The 18,070-nt window shown below is 42.3% G+C and overlaps 1 pseudogene; it reads left to right on the top strand.

Moving 5' to 3' along the window:
- Positions 1-14,425: 14,425 nt before the first annotated feature.
- On the top strand, positions 14,426-14,543 carry LOC124557270 (annotated as a pseudogene).
- The last annotated feature ends 3,527 nt before the right edge of the window (positions 14,544-18,070 follow it).

Genomic DNA, 18,070 nt, shown 5'->3' with positions numbered 1-18,070 from the left:
TGTATCCAAACCTCTTTAATCTTGTCAAAATAACATAGCAACACACTCATTCCAAAATCCCCAGAGAGCGTAGTCAACAGCACGGCTCAGATCTTTCACCAGAATTTTCCTCAGTTCTTTCAAGACTCAACTTGAAAGAACTATGACGGAAGCACGAACAACAGGGGACTGACGTATTAGAACATGCAATGACACGATGTAATTGTCCATTGATAATGGCTAGGCACTAGCCTAAATCTAGATTTGCCGAATAAAACCTGGAAGAAAGGAACAACTGATGGCTGTGCTGTATCATTTGAAAGTCATATCAGAGCCGTTGAGTGCACCCACGTTCCTAATGGAAGGTAACCTGATGGTTGTTGGATGATTTAAGTCTCTGATTACAGTATGATTAGGGAACTTACATACAAGTGAACTGAGGCTTATTGTAAACTTTTTGGTTACATAAGGAGGTGAGTCTGGTGGTCGATAGAAGGAGCCAATTATAATTTTGTGCCCGCCACTGATGCCGAGTCTTGTCGAGACAGTCCAGATTGTAACTTCAATTCCTATCTCGGCAGATTTGGGTTTCTTGTCTACTGCGACAAATATCCCTTAGACACACGCTTACATATTTCCACAAAAATTTCACTGCAGTCCTCTGCAGGTTTTAACTAGCTTTCTGTATCTAGAATCGTGTGAACTTCACTGACTTTTCAGAGTGCTTCAAATTGGCGCTTTTTTGCGAATGCTTCTGAAGTTGACCACTAGGATTTTAATAATTTGACGTGTAGAGGGCATTTATATACATCTTCCGCTGGTACTTTCGGGTCTTCTACAGCTATCAATATACGAACTGGATGGTGAGTCGCCTAATCTAAAAAACCCTTATATACACTCCCATATACAGACAACTGCCTGAGTAGCTACCTATATTGTGTAGTGCACATCAGACCCATTTAGGGTCACCCCACAATTCGCAAACCTAAGGTGCAGGTCTAGGAGGTTGCCACCTAGCTCGTCTGCTCACAGAACTTTCACAGTTTCCGGTTCGTGCCTTACAATTGGCTCACAAGCTGAGGGCCCGTTCTATTCTAAGGACAATGCTGCAGATTATGAGCTACGTTGAAACTCCTCGAGAAAGGCTGGTCTTCTTAACCATTTCCAAATATTAACAACAGATGCAGATTTTGTCCCAACGTGAGCCACAAGATGGCTTCTGCGCAGAGAGGAAGAGACAGAGAGAGGGAGAGACACACACACACACAGAGAGAGAGAGAGAGAGAGAGAATCAATTTTTTGCTCTGTCGCCACTGAGCTCTCGATCTGTCCCACACCACACAATCCAGCTGTTTTCTCTCCTGTGGTAGTTGTCAACACTAGAGTGTGCTCTACTTAGAGACACTTTCTGCTTCTCACTCATTCTCGAAAAAATTATGTATTCGTAAAATTAGCACTATCATTAGTTGTCGTAATTGTGTTTGCTTTGTCATCCAAATGAATATGACACTGGTTAAAGAGCTCGATTGTGGCTAAATTAACGTGAAAATCAACGCTAATTGTTCCGCACGCTTCCCGAAGCTCACGCTATAGACGGAATCTGCAGAATGGTACTCTTGGCTGATGGAGCACATTGTCCTACCTGTTTTTACGCAGTTTATACTTGGTGTTGTCACATTCTACTGTCAGATCTATACCTGGAATAACGACGACATATGTTTATTACTCTGCAACTGAAACCACAAAAGTGGCCGTGCGGTTCTAGGCGCTACAGTCTGGAGCAGTGTGACCGCTACGGTCGCAGGTTCGAATCCTGCCTCGGGCATGGATGTGTGTGATGTCCTTAGGTTAGTTAGGTTTAAGTATTTCTAAGTTCTAGGGGACTGATGACCACAGCAGTTAAATCCCATAGTGCTCAGAGCCATTTCAACCAATTTTGAAACCACTACTAAAATTACCATAATATCTTCTCCAGCACCTTGAATTTATTGCGTCAACGAATGCTAACAGCACTCGGGGTGCAAATACTGATTACATTCTTTGACTTATTAACTTCCATTTTTTTTATTGTTTTCATCACTGACCATGCAGTTAAATCCCATAGTGCTCAGAGCCATTTGAACCAATTTTGAAACTACTACTAAAATTATCGTAATATCTTCTCCAGCACCTTGAATTTATTGCGTCAACGAATGCTAACAGCACTCGGGGTGCAAATACTGATTACATTCTTTGACTTATTAACTTCCATTTTTTTATTGTTTTCATCACTGACCATGAAAGTGAAATTCGCTAGTCTTGCCTCATTCCACTCGTTTTCCGTTCACTTTAATCTGAGGAAGGCGCCGCGCACAGTACTGTTTTGGAATGTAAAAAGTTTCTCTATTGGTTATGTAACTGATCGGACACACAGGTTCAGCAACATTTTGGTACCTCTGGATCGTATGGCAATATATCAGAAAGAGCCACTTCATTTTTCACAGAGTATTACTTATTCCTCTGTGCCTCTGCCTTTCGTCTGCCTCCGTAGTGGAATGTTCAACATCACAGACCCACCTTTGGGGAGCTGATTTCGATTCCCGGTACTGCCAGGGATTTTTCGTTGGTGGAAGGACTGGAGTGGGGGTGAATTCAGCCTCTAGATGCAAAGTGATGAGCCACCTGAGTAAGAGATAGCTTCTCCTGGAGTGCTGTGTGCTGACCCCATACCCTTCTATACGTCATCCGATAATGACTGACTAAGGATGACACGGCGGTCGGTCGGCTAGCGCACGGTGTTCAGGACCTGATCGCGGGAATTTCTTTTCTTTTCTTCTTTTTTTCACTCGTCCTTTTGGTGTTTCGCTACTAGGCCAAGCAATTTTAGAACCAAAGGGCATCTTCGCCTTTACTTGGACTTACTCGAACTATGATGCAGACAGGTTTGCCTTTTAAAATCTGCCTCACGGTACTTGCCATGTGTCCAAGTAGAGGACATTCCCATATATGTCCAGGTGTGCTCATTTCTCCTAACACAACCTGGAAAGAGTCTAGAATTCTTACACGAGTTTTACCGCATCGTAGCTCTTCACAGGCGAGGATTCAAATCTCGTCTCTTAGAGAGCGATATCGCCAGTTAAAAGTATAGTAAACGTAACACATGCCACTTACCACATGAGAGGATCGTATCACCATCTTCCTGTAGTCTAGATAGAGAGGGAATTCTAAAGTTAAAACAGAACACTGTAAGCTTACGATTAACGTTCTTTAGTAAAACAGATTTCACATCGATTGTCCTTCATTTCAGAAACATCTTAAGATGGAAAGTCCATTACTTTCATTTGATATTTGCTTATTCATCTTCGTCGTTCTCGCCAGCTTGCTAAAATGCATGGAAACAAATTACACAAAGTAGTCAATCTCTTGATCTAGTTAGGGCTAACACATAATCGTCACATTATCTTTTAAGTTATATACATATCACTAGATTTCTACGTTTTAAACATACATTTGCTTCACAGAAGGTCAGCACTCGCTAATGACATCGAAAAATTCAACCGCTGCTTTGAAATATTACTGCCAATTTATATTCATGTGATGTATATCACCAATAACGAGCTACCATTTATTGTGACACTGACAAATATGCCAATCTTATCATCTGCACAGTCTCGTACAGACTCTGATGTTGCTGAGTTTCATTCAGTGCTTCAGGCTATGCGTTGCTCACACTGTCGTGATAAGATTCCGTTAACCTGCATTGTGGTAAACAAGATGACTGGTCGTGATACTAATTTGTTGACGTCCTGCCCTATATTATATATCTTCGCGTACCACTGGATACTTTTCTTCTAATTTTGGTCCATACTACCTCCTCCCAAAATATGGAAAACAGAGAGTTGAAAGTAGAAGAGATGTGTTCCACAGCGTCAACGATGAATAAGTGTTTAATAGACATTTGTTTCTTGTTTTGCTCACTAACAACAAACCTGAAAATTTTTCGGTGGAGTTCTGGTTCACCCTGAGGTCACTTTTCGATGGTGAGACAGATTCGGGACTTGAATCTGCGTTCCTTGCATATTATGTGTTGCCATGTCGGAGCGCCTATTACGGCAGAAGTTGCCGGCATTGCTTCGTTGATAGAGGGACACTCGATTGTAGTTTCCACAACTGCTGGGAGGCTTCTTCCATGTCGCCCAGTGTATTGTTGTTGACACATATATTTCCAAATCCATCCAATCGTAGACTTCTATACATAGCACTGTCTACAATGATGTTATTGACAAAGCAGCAGAAGGAATGCATTTGTTCCCACATCACGCTTCCAATACTGATTTCAGTTCGAATCCTTTCTTCGCACGTAAGTTTCCTTCTTAGCTTTCTATACTTCAGCATCGATGTACGTGTTCCTCATGATTAAGGGAAAGACTTTATTTTCCTTCACATTGATGATTAATTCCGTATATAGAACCAAATAAATTTGTATATCTGTTACGATACTTCATTTCTAATAAATAAGATCATGCAGCATCGTGAGTAATTATTTTTCCTTGATTTTATCTCATCATAAACTTAGCCCATTTTTCCGCCTCTTTTGTAATTTATTGTCGAGTTATTCACTTGGGGATAACCGGCCAGTGTGGCTGAGCGGTTCTAGGCGCTTCAGTCTGGAACCGCGCGACCGCTACGGTCGCAGGTTCGAATTCTGCCTCGGGAATGGATGTATGTGATGTCCTTAGGTTAGTTAAGTTTAAGTAGTTCTAAGTTCTAGGGGACTGATGACCTCAGATGTTGAGTCCCATAGTGCTCAGAGCCTTTTTGAACTTGGGGATAGCATCGGTCTTTATTAGGAAGATACTACATAATATTTAGAAACCAACCAGAGAAATGCACAAATCCATATAGTTGTAGTGAAATACGTAGTCATTTTCGTTCCCACAATCTCCAAAGTTATGCGCATCGCGTACATTACTTTGGCTGTTGTTCTGAGACATAACGAAAAGCTGAATCGTGGTGAGAACCATTTCATCCCTGCGTGTCTGAATTCAAGTTTACATAAATGAACGTCGTCTTCGTCTCATTTAATTAAAATGCGTCAAAAAAGAGTGAATGATCCAGAAGGGGAGTGGGAAACGAAATGAAACTTTATGGCTTGAGATGGTATATGATGTTATTTTAATGATTACAAAATTGAGTCAAGTTTATAATGAACTTAGCAGTATCAGCCTATGACTGAACCCTCGCGATTACACGTTTGTTATCAATTTGTTATATTATCTGGTAACAAATCTCGTGCAAAACCAATCTAATTTTTATGTAACAGTTACTGAAACACTGTTACGCTATGACCGTGTCAACTTATGTACTCTTTATCTCATCAATTAATACCCATTAGAAATTCCAAGTGTAACCAAGACATATATTCTGAGCTACGTTAGATAGAATTCCGTATCTTCAGGCGCTACGCTTTAAAACTACTGCTTCATGTGAGTGAAATCTTATGGGATTTAACTGCTAAGGTCATCAGTCCCTAACCTTACACACTACTTAACCTAAATTATCCTAAGGACAACCACACACATGTCCGAGGGAGAACTCGAACCTCCGCCGGGACCAGCCGCACAGTCCATGACTGCAGCGCCCAAGACCGCTCGGCTAATCCCGCGCAGCGACCGCTTCATCGGCCGGATGTGCGACCCTAGCACGCGACCTTGACCGCAAAACGTATCGTGGCATTTGTTCTCGTAACGGCCACTAAGCAATATAAAAGATTTGTTCCACCACTCAATGGGATAAAGGCAATGTTATTCCGGTAGAACTAAGAAAATAGTTGCAATTTTAATACACTTGTTAAAAAGCTATCGCCTATTAAATCCCAAAGTAACTGGCGAACAGATGGGTTCGATGGAATATCTAAAACACAGACATAAATACGTTTCACTACATTTATCTCTGACTACCTACGTTATCATTTGTGATAACGAGATTACAGTCGCCAGTAAAACAGTTGTTCCATGTAGGAATAGGATGGAAGCTGCTTTTAACCCACCTTACGATCATCTCTCTGAAATAAATAGAATAACTATGAATTTACGATAACTCCGAAGGAGCTTAATTAGTTTACTGCTTCTGAAATTTACGGTGAAGCAGTAATTAATTTTTTAATTCTAATTTGTACTTAAAAATCAACATGGAAGCAAGCTGTATTGTTTCTGATGCAACACCACATTTAAAATTCACATGAGGAATTACTGCAATTGATTAATCAGAGCCTGAGATTTCATCCAAGCAGAATTAACGTCAGCAAATGAAATAAAAGGTGACCAATGCTTTAGATTTACTTTCAGTTCTGTTTCAATTAACAGGATAGGACTTTATAATACCTTTGAATCGAGACTTTGTCGTGTTATGGAAATACGATTTTTGACATCGTAATTCTAACATAAATCATCAATTAAAATATATGACATACAAATTAACATGGTAATTTGACTGTATGTTAAATGATTCTTCGAAGTACTGTGAATAAAGAAATTATATTGTTCCAACCATTTTCTGTTTAACACTTGCCTAATATGACTGCCACTTCGTTAAAACAAACCAAATCTATCAAATAATATAAAAATCTTCCTGTTCATGGTGTGCCGTCGAAATAAGTAGTGGCAAACAATCTTACACAGTTTCTTCACATCTCTGAAAAAGTGAATTAATCACTCAACGAACTTCGCGACATCACAAGCCTGGAAATTCTTGCATCCGCGACCAAATAAATTCAGAGATGACTTATAAACATGCACGTAAAAGCCACATCACTTAACAGGTGATTCGATGTACAATTAATTGCAAATTAAATATACATCTCCTGCCATCAACAGTTCCCAGCACGCGAACATCTCGCTACCGTCTGTCTCTTTCTCGCTACTGCGCGCGCCACTTGGCAAGTCAAGATCACGGTGAAATACTTAGGTGGTCGAATGTTTAAAATTTGACTTTCATGAAATATAATTCCCTTGAACTGATGTAGTCATTTACAATTTTATAAACAATGATTTTATTATATTTATTATCATAGTCATTTGTCAAATCAATACCTGTTAAAAAACACTCACTTAAAATTTTTCAGACACTACAGTACTTTTCTATCGTGAACGTACTGATATCAATCGTCGTATAGTTACCTCAAAAGTTTCGAAAAAATTTATACTTCAATAAGTTCAGTCCATGAGGGCGTGCTGAAAAGAATGCCTCCAGTTTTTCTGTGTGCAAAATTCTTAAAGTTTTTAAAATAAAAGAAACGTTTTTAACATTGTAAATCTTTATTCTTCATGTCTACATATTTATTTCTCAACATAGTCACCCTGGCAACGAACAAATTACTACCAACGAAAGACCAGTTTTTTGATACCGTCACTGTAGAATGTGTAACTTTGTTGCCGGTACTATTAAAGTGAAGTTCTCGAAGATGTTCTTTAAGTTTTGGAAACAGATGAAAATCGGATGAGTTCAAGTCGGGACCGTATGGACGATGATCGGTGACAGAACCCAAGCCGTCGGACGTTTGCACTTCATCGCTACCTCGGAGATGCTGTGTCCTATCGCTTGTGCGCCGACTATTAGAGCATGTTCAAAGTCATTTAAATCTTGATAACCTGCCATTGTAGCAGCAGTAACAACCGACCTAACAACTGCACCAGACACTTGTTGCCTTATATAGACATTCCCGACCGCAGCGCCGTATTCTCCCCGTTTATATATCTTTGTATTTGAATACGCATACCAGTTTCTTTGGTGCTTCATTGTATCTGGCAATGGTGTGCACGCGTACGTATTTACATTTACATCCGATCATGTGCTCTGGGTGCTTTATTTCTTTTCTTTTGTTAGACATTGTATAGAATCCACGTTTCTGAGCTTCAAGAACTTCCAGAACGTAGTCAGAGTATTCTATTGTACTTAGTACCGCTAATTCAGATTTTAGTTTTGTATTCGCGGGAACGGACCACAGACTAAACAACTGGTCGGCGGGTTGGCAGATCTCCGCTAGTGTGCTGGGGCAGCACTACTTCTGGTCTCACCATCTCCTTCCTGCCTAACGCATTAACTTCATTTCAAGTTTGCCTTCTGCATCTACTCACTAACATCACAACTCTCCGTTAATTGCTCGGGGTTGTATCGTTCCACACTCCCAGCACGGCGGTCGCTGCCGTAATCGAGCGAGGAAGGAAGTGGTAATTAAGCACTTCCCTCTCTGCCCGACCCACAATGTACGTTCTTCTGCGACGATGCAGGAGGGGCTAGTTTGTTGTACCAGTTACTATCTGTAAAGAAGTCGAGTGGGTACGTGTGTTACTGAAAACAGCTGTTGCGGAGCAGTCGACAACATACGGACACTCATAGTGAAAGCACTGACCTCATCTGCAAAGAAGTATTCAAATTACTCTGTGCTCCAGATAAATATTTATCGGTAGATTAAAGATTCGAACTTCTTTAGTACGAAATGTACTGATTAGACAATGCCGGCATTCGATAGACTGAGAAAAAATAAGTAACGTATGCTACAAAAAGGAAAGAAAAGAGGAGATGGATTTGAGGTCTCGTCGACGTCAGCGTCATTAGGGACGGAGTTCCGCCTGGGGATGTGGGAAGTGTAGGGAAAGAAATCAACTAGGAACGTTTTGACGTAAAATTCCCAGCTTTTCCCTTTAGTAATTTAGGTAAGCCACCGTAAACTAAAGTAGAATAGGGCGACTGGTATTTCAACCGCCATTTTCCAGGAAATGAGTCAAGTTTGTTACCACTGTGCACCTCACTCGCTAATAGCTTTATTGAATCATCTCTGCCGGCCGTGGTGGTCGAGCGGTTCTAGGCGCTCAGTCCGGAACCGCGGGACTGCTACGGTCGCAGGCTCGAATCCTGCCTCGGGCATGGATGTGTGTGATGTCCTTAGGTTAGTTAGGTTTAAGTAGTTCTAAGTTCTAGGGGACTGATGACCAAAGATGTTAAGTCCCATAGTGCTCAGAGCCACTTGAACCATTTTTTTGAATGATTTCTAGTCAGTTGTGTTAGGCCTAGGAAAGTTTCATCTCGACCTGTTCCGAAGATTATTTGCCACACCTAATAGACAACTATTCCGAGTAGAATGATATGTCTCATGCTGTGAAACTTACAAAAGCGAAAGACAAAATCACTTCTGAATCATAATTCGAAATGCAATGCGTCATGTCATTTTGATGGTGAAATCTCTATTGTGCTTGTGCTTAAGATTAACTTCATTAAATGCACAAAACAATATTGCTTTTTCATAAGACTGCACTTACAAGGATATTAAATAATAAACTTGAAATGTTTCAGATATACACCTTCCCTACTTTTTTCACATTCACGCTTTCAGAGAACACACTTACGATGCCTTCGCAACGCGAACTTCGTATCGGCTTTTTATTGACTGGCTTACACTAACCAGGATTCCAAGCAATCAATGACTCCTGTCAAACGCATAGTTAGCGCGACAATGGTGAGAGGAGTAGCAACATATTTGTATTAGCAGATTTCGTAAAAAATGTAGGTCCACTATCCCACTCAGTTAGTGGTATTAATTATATTCTGCAGTACCGGGAAACAGCGCCATCAGACAGCGCTGATTTGAATTTTTTTAAGCCACCACAGTTGCTCTCTGCCCCGTCAGTAAATGACACATTCTCCGGAAAACCAAGGCTACTCACAGGATTACTATGTCTGCGAATGCAGAATGAGCCAGGAGCCAATAATACTTCATAGACGGGAATTTGGTCAGGTAAGCTGGCTACACAGTATAAAACGTGTAAAGTAGATTTACTTCTTGGTCCGCCGTCTATGCTGCCCACTTATTGAAAAGATTTTCTTCGCGTGTAACAACTTCTAAGTCACATATGTTCAAAGGGCTATTGTCTCTAAATGGTAGGGTTAGTTATTGTACATCTCAAAGAACAGATATTGTTGACGATCCACAGGTTTAAGAAATATTTTCGCTGACTGTGAACTCCTTGGCATCAGCTATGTTAGGTGTAGATGTACTACCGTTATTGTCATACGAAAATTTGTGCTTGACCGGGGCTCTAGCGAGCGGTCGTCTTAACCACTTTGACTATTCATACACTCTACCCTGACCCCTACAAACCTCTAAATATCACACTGTCGAAATCCTTATGTCATAGTCCACCGTATTCATCATGTAATGCTCGCAACATTGCTTGGATTCTCGCAACAGGGGGAATGAGACTAGGCGAATCGAGACCAGTGTAATTATCGTCGTACGCCCGTCTAGGCTTGTGATACTGAAAGACGTTTTTGACGATCGACACCTGTCGAAATACTTCAAAATATATTCTCTGGTACCGTTATACTACCCAACCGGATTGGAGCAACCTCGGACTGACAGAAACTGCGCCACTGCGTGTGACGTAGTCGTAAAGCCAAGGCCGCTTCCAGATCAGCTTGTGTTTTTGATAACGTTGAATTCAACGATCTTTAACAGTCAAAGACGATATAGAGTGCTCAGTAGATATCTGATCAGTTTCTTCCGATTAAAAGCTCTCTCTATAATTTAAATTCCCACATCTTAAAAAAGTTGCTTCTGTTGCAACATAACAAGCAAATTTGACTATAACACGTCGTTTCAATCAATCATTTGATTTATATTTATGGTTGCCTTAGAATTTTTTTGTAGGATCTACTCCTAACCATGCGAACAATTATTAAACCATGATTAATCACAGTGAGGTATTAGGTTTTGTGGTGAATAGTTTTCGTGAGCTAATACTACCAAGGTTTCTATGAAAGACGTGCTACATCTGCTTTTTGCTCTTTTTGAAAATAGTCTTTTGAAAGATTTGAGCTTTCTCTGTCGAAGCAAGAAGTCAAAATACCTCGACTCATACAGTTCGTTTATTACATTAGACATTTTTTGAATTATTATGAGTTTATGAAAACACCTATAAAATATGTCGATCACTTTGAAAAACTCTGAGTGTTTGAGGGAGTGAAGTTAACTCAACCATGACTAATCGTGATGCAAACAGACGCTTAAGACCAAAAGCTGGAATAAATGTACAAATCAGAATGATTAACACTATGAAAGATCGTAACCCTAACAAGATGGGGAACGTAAATTTCATCATTGAAAAATATTGAATATGATCAGGGAGGCATTGTCTGCCCGAATGAAATACACGATTTAAGTGATCTCATTAGTTTACTACGAGAAGGCATGAGAATGAACAAGAATCTAAATAAGTCACGAAATCATAAGATTACAGACATAGACGTTAGTTATAAGAAGTAGGTATGTGAATTATCAGATGGGGAAGTTTGTAGGTGAGGGTCAGAATTAGCTGATAATCATATAACTGAGTCCGTGAAATTTAACTCGACCTGCGTACACTCCAGTTACAGTAATTGTTTGTCTGACCGGAGAAACGAAGAAGCGCATGCAACTGAGAATGCTCTGGTGAACGTGGGAAAGTGAATCTAAACATGACTCTGAATTTCTTGTTCGTTATGATCCTAACATGCCAAAGCTGCAAGTTATGCTCACCATTATCGACAGTGCAATATGGGCAGATCGGTGACACCGTGTCTGCCTGGCATCAAGTATGTCACTAAAACCCAGTGTGCAGAAGACTCGAACATCGGATCCACTCTGCTAATGGAGTCTGCAGTTCGATTTGAGAGTGGAACTTGCGGGGTACCGATGCGTTCAGCGCCAAGTCCAGAAACGAAATCCCAATTTTTTAGTCAGTAAAGAACTGACTGCACCCTTATTCCCACCAAGAATCTCGGCAACCAATCCTCTTGAAGTTATATCTGTCCGCCAATGCCGCAGTTGTTTCCGACTAACAAAATATCTCTCCAGGAGGGTGAAACGTTGCAAACCAATAATTTAGATTCCCTTTCCACTTCCCTAAATGAATATCGCATTGCGTGTTACGTCCTCTTGACGTCACATCTATTCCATCAAGCGGTGCCTCCCCAAGCAGCAGCTAGCCTCGCATCAAAACCCATGGGCAAAGCTAAAAGGCAGTGCTCGAGGCCATCTGCCAACTCTTCGGTTTCTTCTAAACCTGAAACAAGTCAAAGCTGGTTTGCCGTGTTTTTAGGCCAGATGAGAGGCGTTTATCAGTCGAATGAACTTTTATTAGCGTTGCTCGGATGACTTCTGTCGTCTGGAACGAATGCTTTCAGCTCAGTCGTCCTAAGTGGATACGTGCAATAAACTGCATATTAGGGTGGACGCCAGTATGATAGCCGAAGCGACTTTCCCCAAGACAACACGAGGGCAGCTTCTACCTATCCATCTCCCGCTAGCAGTTCTGCGAAGGTCACGTTTTCTTGCACCACGTACGGTTAATTTCGGCGTGCCACACTTGTGACTCTCCTGTCCTGTATCCTCAGCGCTTCTTGATTGTAATTCTCACCCAAAAAGCAGTTGAAATGGACAGCAACATGTTAAATTAAGGAACGGTAAAAAAGGAACTTAAATCAGCGCATAAAACTGCTGCAAATCTCATTAATCCGTGTAAACTTTTGTATTGTCAAACCTTGTCTAGCTCAGGTCACGTACAGGATAATCGTTTTATCAAATATGAATGAAAAGAGAGGAGATGAACGGCTTGGCGCTTTCCATTTTTCCAGATGCTTTTTTTTTTTTATAGAATCTGATTCGAAATTCATTTGCCCAAATATAATGGCGTCAATCGATATTCAGAACACTAACATTCCGTCCAAGTATTTTTTGTGAACTGAATGGTAAATTTTATTTTAACTTCTTTAGCATTTATATCTACATGTTAACCTACGTCATTGAACATATTATAAAAGTTATCTGTGTGCATACAGAAGTGGCACTCGATGAAGGACTCTGATATCTATCATCATGCGCTGAACAATAAAGAATATTGTTTTTCTGCTTAAATAAACAACAAATAAAATTTAAATCAAATTAAATCCCTTAAGAGAAGGACAGACGTGACCTATTCTCAGCGTTGAGAGGAGTTCGACAAGAAATGTATGCCACACGTGTCACTGTATATCCTTTTGACTTAGTTTTGTGGTGGCAACACTGATCCAACCATTTTAAATTTGGAACCAATTATTATGGTTCAAATGGTTCAAATGGCTCTGAGCACTATGGGACTTAACGCCTGAGGTCATCAGTCCCCTAGAACTTAGAACTATTTAAACCTAACTAACCTAAGGACCTCACACACATCCATGCCCGAGGCAGGATTCGAACCTGCGAGCGTAGCGGTCGCGCGGTTCCGGACTGAAGCGCCTAGAACCGCTCGGACACAAAGGCCGGCAATTATTATGCTACCATATAATTTTGTCTGGAGGTGAAACAAAATAAATATTACCTAAAGTTCTTTCTGTTAAGTTTTTAATCAATCATATAACGTCTAGATACTATCCAAACATCAAGAGAACCTCTAGATAAGACAACGAGTTCAGGATCGAAAAGATAAGAAAGCAAAATATTACTAATCAACCGCAGAGAACATGTATAATACCGCATAATACCGCCTCTCTTTGCATCGGCACTATACCACCGACTTAAATTTCGTGTAAAGGTCCTGCCGCAACGAAAAATGCCTTGTTTCAATTATTTCCAACCCGAAAGCAAGCATCATGTCCGCGGCACTCCCCCCCCCCCCCCCTCCTTCACGACAATACACAACGAGCTGCACTTCTTTGAATTTATTCGATGTCCTTTGTCAGTCACTTCTGATACAGATCCCGCATCACACAGCAATACTTCAGAAGAGGGCGGACAAGCATGGTGTAAGCAGTCTCTTTAGTAGGCCTGTCGCATTTTCTAAGTGCTCTACCAATAAATCGCAGTCTTTGGTTTGCTTTCCCCACAACATCCTACAAGGCCTGCAATTCGTTGTCTTCAAACTTTTTCTGTCATTTCCCGCGCTTGTCGTTTCTCACGTCAAAATCACCAGTTTCGAATTTTTGAACCACCCGAAACACTGTGTTTTCCCAAGAGCATGTTCGCCGAAAGCCTCGACAAGCATTCGATGCGAATCTGCAACAGTTTTCTTCAAATGATAACAGAAAACCAATGCTGTCCGCAAATCGTAGATCGTAGGCACAAAACTCGACATGTTTACGGGTTTGAAACAGATACCGATGTATGGAAATTGGATTACTGTGTGTTGACATTCGTCGTCAGCCGTTACAGGAAGGAGATGGCTCCCGGGCCATACACTGACGGCTAGCACCATCTATAGGGAAATTCCGGTTTCAGACTTGTACACCTGGTAGAGCGTATATCCAATCCCTACATAAGTTTAGCAGTTGCAAAGCATTGCTGGGTTCGCTAATATCAATGGTAAAGTCTATTTTTAAGACAGCTTCATCAGGCGAGTTTCTTGCACTAGAAGAAAATAGAGCTCACGCAATAAAATTTTCACCATTGAATACTATGGGCAACGGCCTTGCCGTAGTGGATCCACCGGTTCCCGTCAGATCACCGTAGTTAAGCGCTGTCGGGTGTGGCCGGCACTTGGATGGGTGACCATCCGGGCCGCCATGTGCTGTTGCCGTTTTCCGGGGTGCACTCAGCCTCGTGATGCCAATTGGGGAGCTACTCGACCGAATAGTAGCGTCTCCGGCCTTAGAAAACCATCGTACGAAACAACCGGAGAGCGGTGTGCTGGCCACACGCCCCTCCTATCCGCATCCTCATTGTGGATGACACGGCGGTCGGATGGTCCCCATGGGCCACTTGTGCCCTGAAGATGGAGTGCTTATTCAATACTACACAATAGTTCAAAAAAATACGAGGGTCATTCAATAATTAAAGAGACAAATTAGTCTGGAGAAAAAAGCGTTTATTTTTACAAAACAATACTTTTTCTACTTTCCAACATTATCCCCTTGAACATTTGTGCACTTGTTCCAACGGGCTACAAGCTTTTTTATTCCGGCTGCAAAGAACTCTTTATCTTGTTGTTTGAACCAATTTCCCGGAAACGTTTTCACGTCCTCGTTGTCCTGGAACCTCTTCCCACGTAATGCCGCCTTCAGTGCACCAAACAAATAGAAATCACTTGATGCTAAATCATGACTGTGACGGGGATGAGGCAGTACTTCCCAGCCCACTTTGTCGACGGTTTCACGGATTATGAGGATGTGCGTTGATTGCTGGAGAATCACACATCTCCTCTGAGATCCACGACGTCTCTCTCTCATGGCTGGCTTCACCTTGTTTAAAAGCAAATCCGAGTAGTATTGGCTGTTCATTGTACGCTGTTCTTCGAGATAATCACAAAAAACTGGATCTTCAGACCGTCAGAGTGACTCTTCCTGCTGATGCTTGGGTTTTGAATTTTTTCTTGACAAGTTAATTGGTGTGCTTCCACTCCATGCTTTGTCTTTTTGATTCTGGCTCGAAATAGTGAACCCAAGTTTCATCACAAGTTAAAATTTTGTTAGGGAAGTGCTAACATTCCCTTTCATAACGTTCCTTTAGCTCTATGCACACTCTCAACCTTATTTCCTTGTGTAGCCGCGTCAACTCCTTTGGGACTCATATTGCACATGTTTAGCCGTACTTCATCTTGTTAATGATAAAGTTATGAACTGTACCAACACTAACTTGAACCTTGTCAACTATCATTTACACGGTCACACGGCGGTCGGCATGAATATCATCAATTCGACTTTCAAGTGAGGGAGCTGAAATTGCAACTGGTCGGCCAGAACGGTGTTCGTCAGTCACTGAGTCACGACCAATTTTGAACTGCTCTACCCACTTATAAAAATTTTCACGATTCGCAAAATCTTCGTCATAAACTTAAGACATTCTACAGTATAAATTCAATGGTTTCTCGCTTTCAGCAAGTAAAAACGACTAACAGAACGTTGTTCAACTAATGTGGACGTTCCAAGCGGACTCGCCATCTTGAAATGTATTTTTGAGGTTATAAAGAAAACAATGTTGATACATCAGCAGATCATCAGGGCTAATCCCAGTGATGCCAACTTAAAGCCATAAAAGTAACAAACTTGCCCTACTAACAGTTTTTTCCCCAGATCAATTACACTACTGGCCATTAAAATTGCTACACCGCGAAGATAACGTGCTACAGTCGCGAAATTTAACCAACGGGAAGAAGATGCTCTGATATGTAAATCATTAGCTTTTCAGAGCGTTCACACAAGGTTGGCGCCGGTGGCGACACCTACAACGTGCTGACATGAGGAAAGTTTCCAACCGCTTTCTCATACACAAAGAGCAGTTGACCGGAGTTTCCTGGTGAAACGTTGTTGTGATGCCTCGTGTTAAGGAGGAGAAATGCGTACCATCACGTTTACAATTTTGATAAAGGTCGGATTGTAACCTATCGCGATTGCGGTTTATCGTATCGCGAGATTGCTGCTCGCATTGGTCGAGATCCAATGACTGTTAGCAGAATATGAAATCGGTGGGTTCAGGAGGGTATACGGAACGCCGTGCTGGATCCCAACGGCCTCGTATCACTAGCAGTCGAGATGACGGACATCTTATCCGCATGGCTGTAACGGATCGTGCAGCCACGTCTCGATCCCTGTGTCAACAGATGGGAACGTTTGCAAGACAACAATCATCTGCACGAACAGTTCGACGACGTTTGCAGCAGCATGGACTATCAGATCGGAGACTATGGCTGCGGTTACCCTTGACGCTGCATCACAGACAGCGCCTGTGATGGTGTACTCAACGACGAACCTGCGTTCAGGAATGGCAAAACGTCATATTTTCGGATGAATCCAGGTTCCGTTTACAGCATCATGATGGTCGCATCCGTGTTTGGCGACATCGCGGTGAACGCACATCGGAAGCGTGTATTTGTCATCGCCATACTGGCGTATCAACTGGCGCGATGGTATGGGTGCCATTGGTTACACGTCTCGGTCACCTCTTGTTCACATTGACGGCACTTTGAACAGTGGACGTTACATTTGAGATGTGTTACGACCTGTGGCTCTACCCTCCATTCGATCCGTTCGAAACCCTACATTTCAGCAGGATAATGCACGATCGCATGTTGCAGTTCCTGTACGGGCCTTTGTGGATACAGAAAATGTTCGAATGCTGCTCTGGCCAGCACATTCTCCAGATCTCTCAGCAATTGAAAACGTCTTGTCAATGGTGGCCGAGCAACTGGCTCGTCACAATACGCCAGTCACTACTCTTGATGAACTGTGGTATCGTGTTGAAGCCGTATGGGCAGCTGTACCTGTACACGCCATCCAATCTCTGTTTGACTCAATGCCCAGGCGTAACAAGGCCGTTATTACGGCTAGAGGTGGTTGTTCTGGGTACTGATTTCTCAGGATCTATCCACCCAAATTGCGTGAAAATGTGATCATATGTCAGTTCTAGCATAATATATGTGTCCAACGAATACCCGTTTATCATCTGCGTTTCTTCTTGGTTTAGCAATTTTAATGGCCAGTAGTGTAGTCTCTTTAATTACTGGATGGCCCTCGTAGTTAAAAACACGAGTTAGCCGGTTTTCTTTCTCGGTTCAATTAAAAAAAAGATATTTTGGGTGTGTTATCGCCCCACAGCGCAAAACGTACGGCACTGCCTCGTACCGAAAAGTATTTCGCCGAAATGTCGGGTCTGGTGTAGATGAGGGCGTGCCAGTACTCGGCAGGTGGCTTCAAGCTGAGCGCATAAGGGGTGTGACATACGCCCGTGGAGGGGTGGACCTGCCGGCACCAGATGAGGACGTATTTCATAGCGGCGGCAGCTGGCGCCCTTAAAATCCGAAACCGAATTTCGCGGGCCGCGCGCTAACTTGTGACAAATTTCCATTCGGCGCGGCGGAGCACGCGTCGGACGGATTCAATTGCGCAGCCGTCGGGGCTGACGTTGTGTTGGTCAGTTATGAGAGGAGCGGCCGGAGAATTGGGTGTGCGGTTATTTTGGCGGCGCGAGGACCGCGCGGAAGGCCCGCTGGATCAATAGTCCGCCGCTCGGCTCGCGCGCTCTCATCTGGCGCCCTGCACCTCCTAAGGCGCCACCCCAAAACACTTGCCTCCTTCATCACAACGGCCCTCACCAAACCACAGCCCCCCA

The sequence above is a fragment of the Schistocerca americana genome, chromosome X (assembly GCF_021461395.2).
Source record: "Schistocerca americana isolate TAMUIC-IGC-003095 chromosome X, iqSchAmer2.1, whole genome shotgun sequence".
Classification (NCBI taxonomy): domain Eukaryota; kingdom Metazoa; phylum Arthropoda; class Insecta; order Orthoptera; family Acrididae; genus Schistocerca; species Schistocerca americana.
Note: the sequence above shows the minus strand (reverse complement) of the source record. Positions and strands in the feature narration are given on the sequence as shown.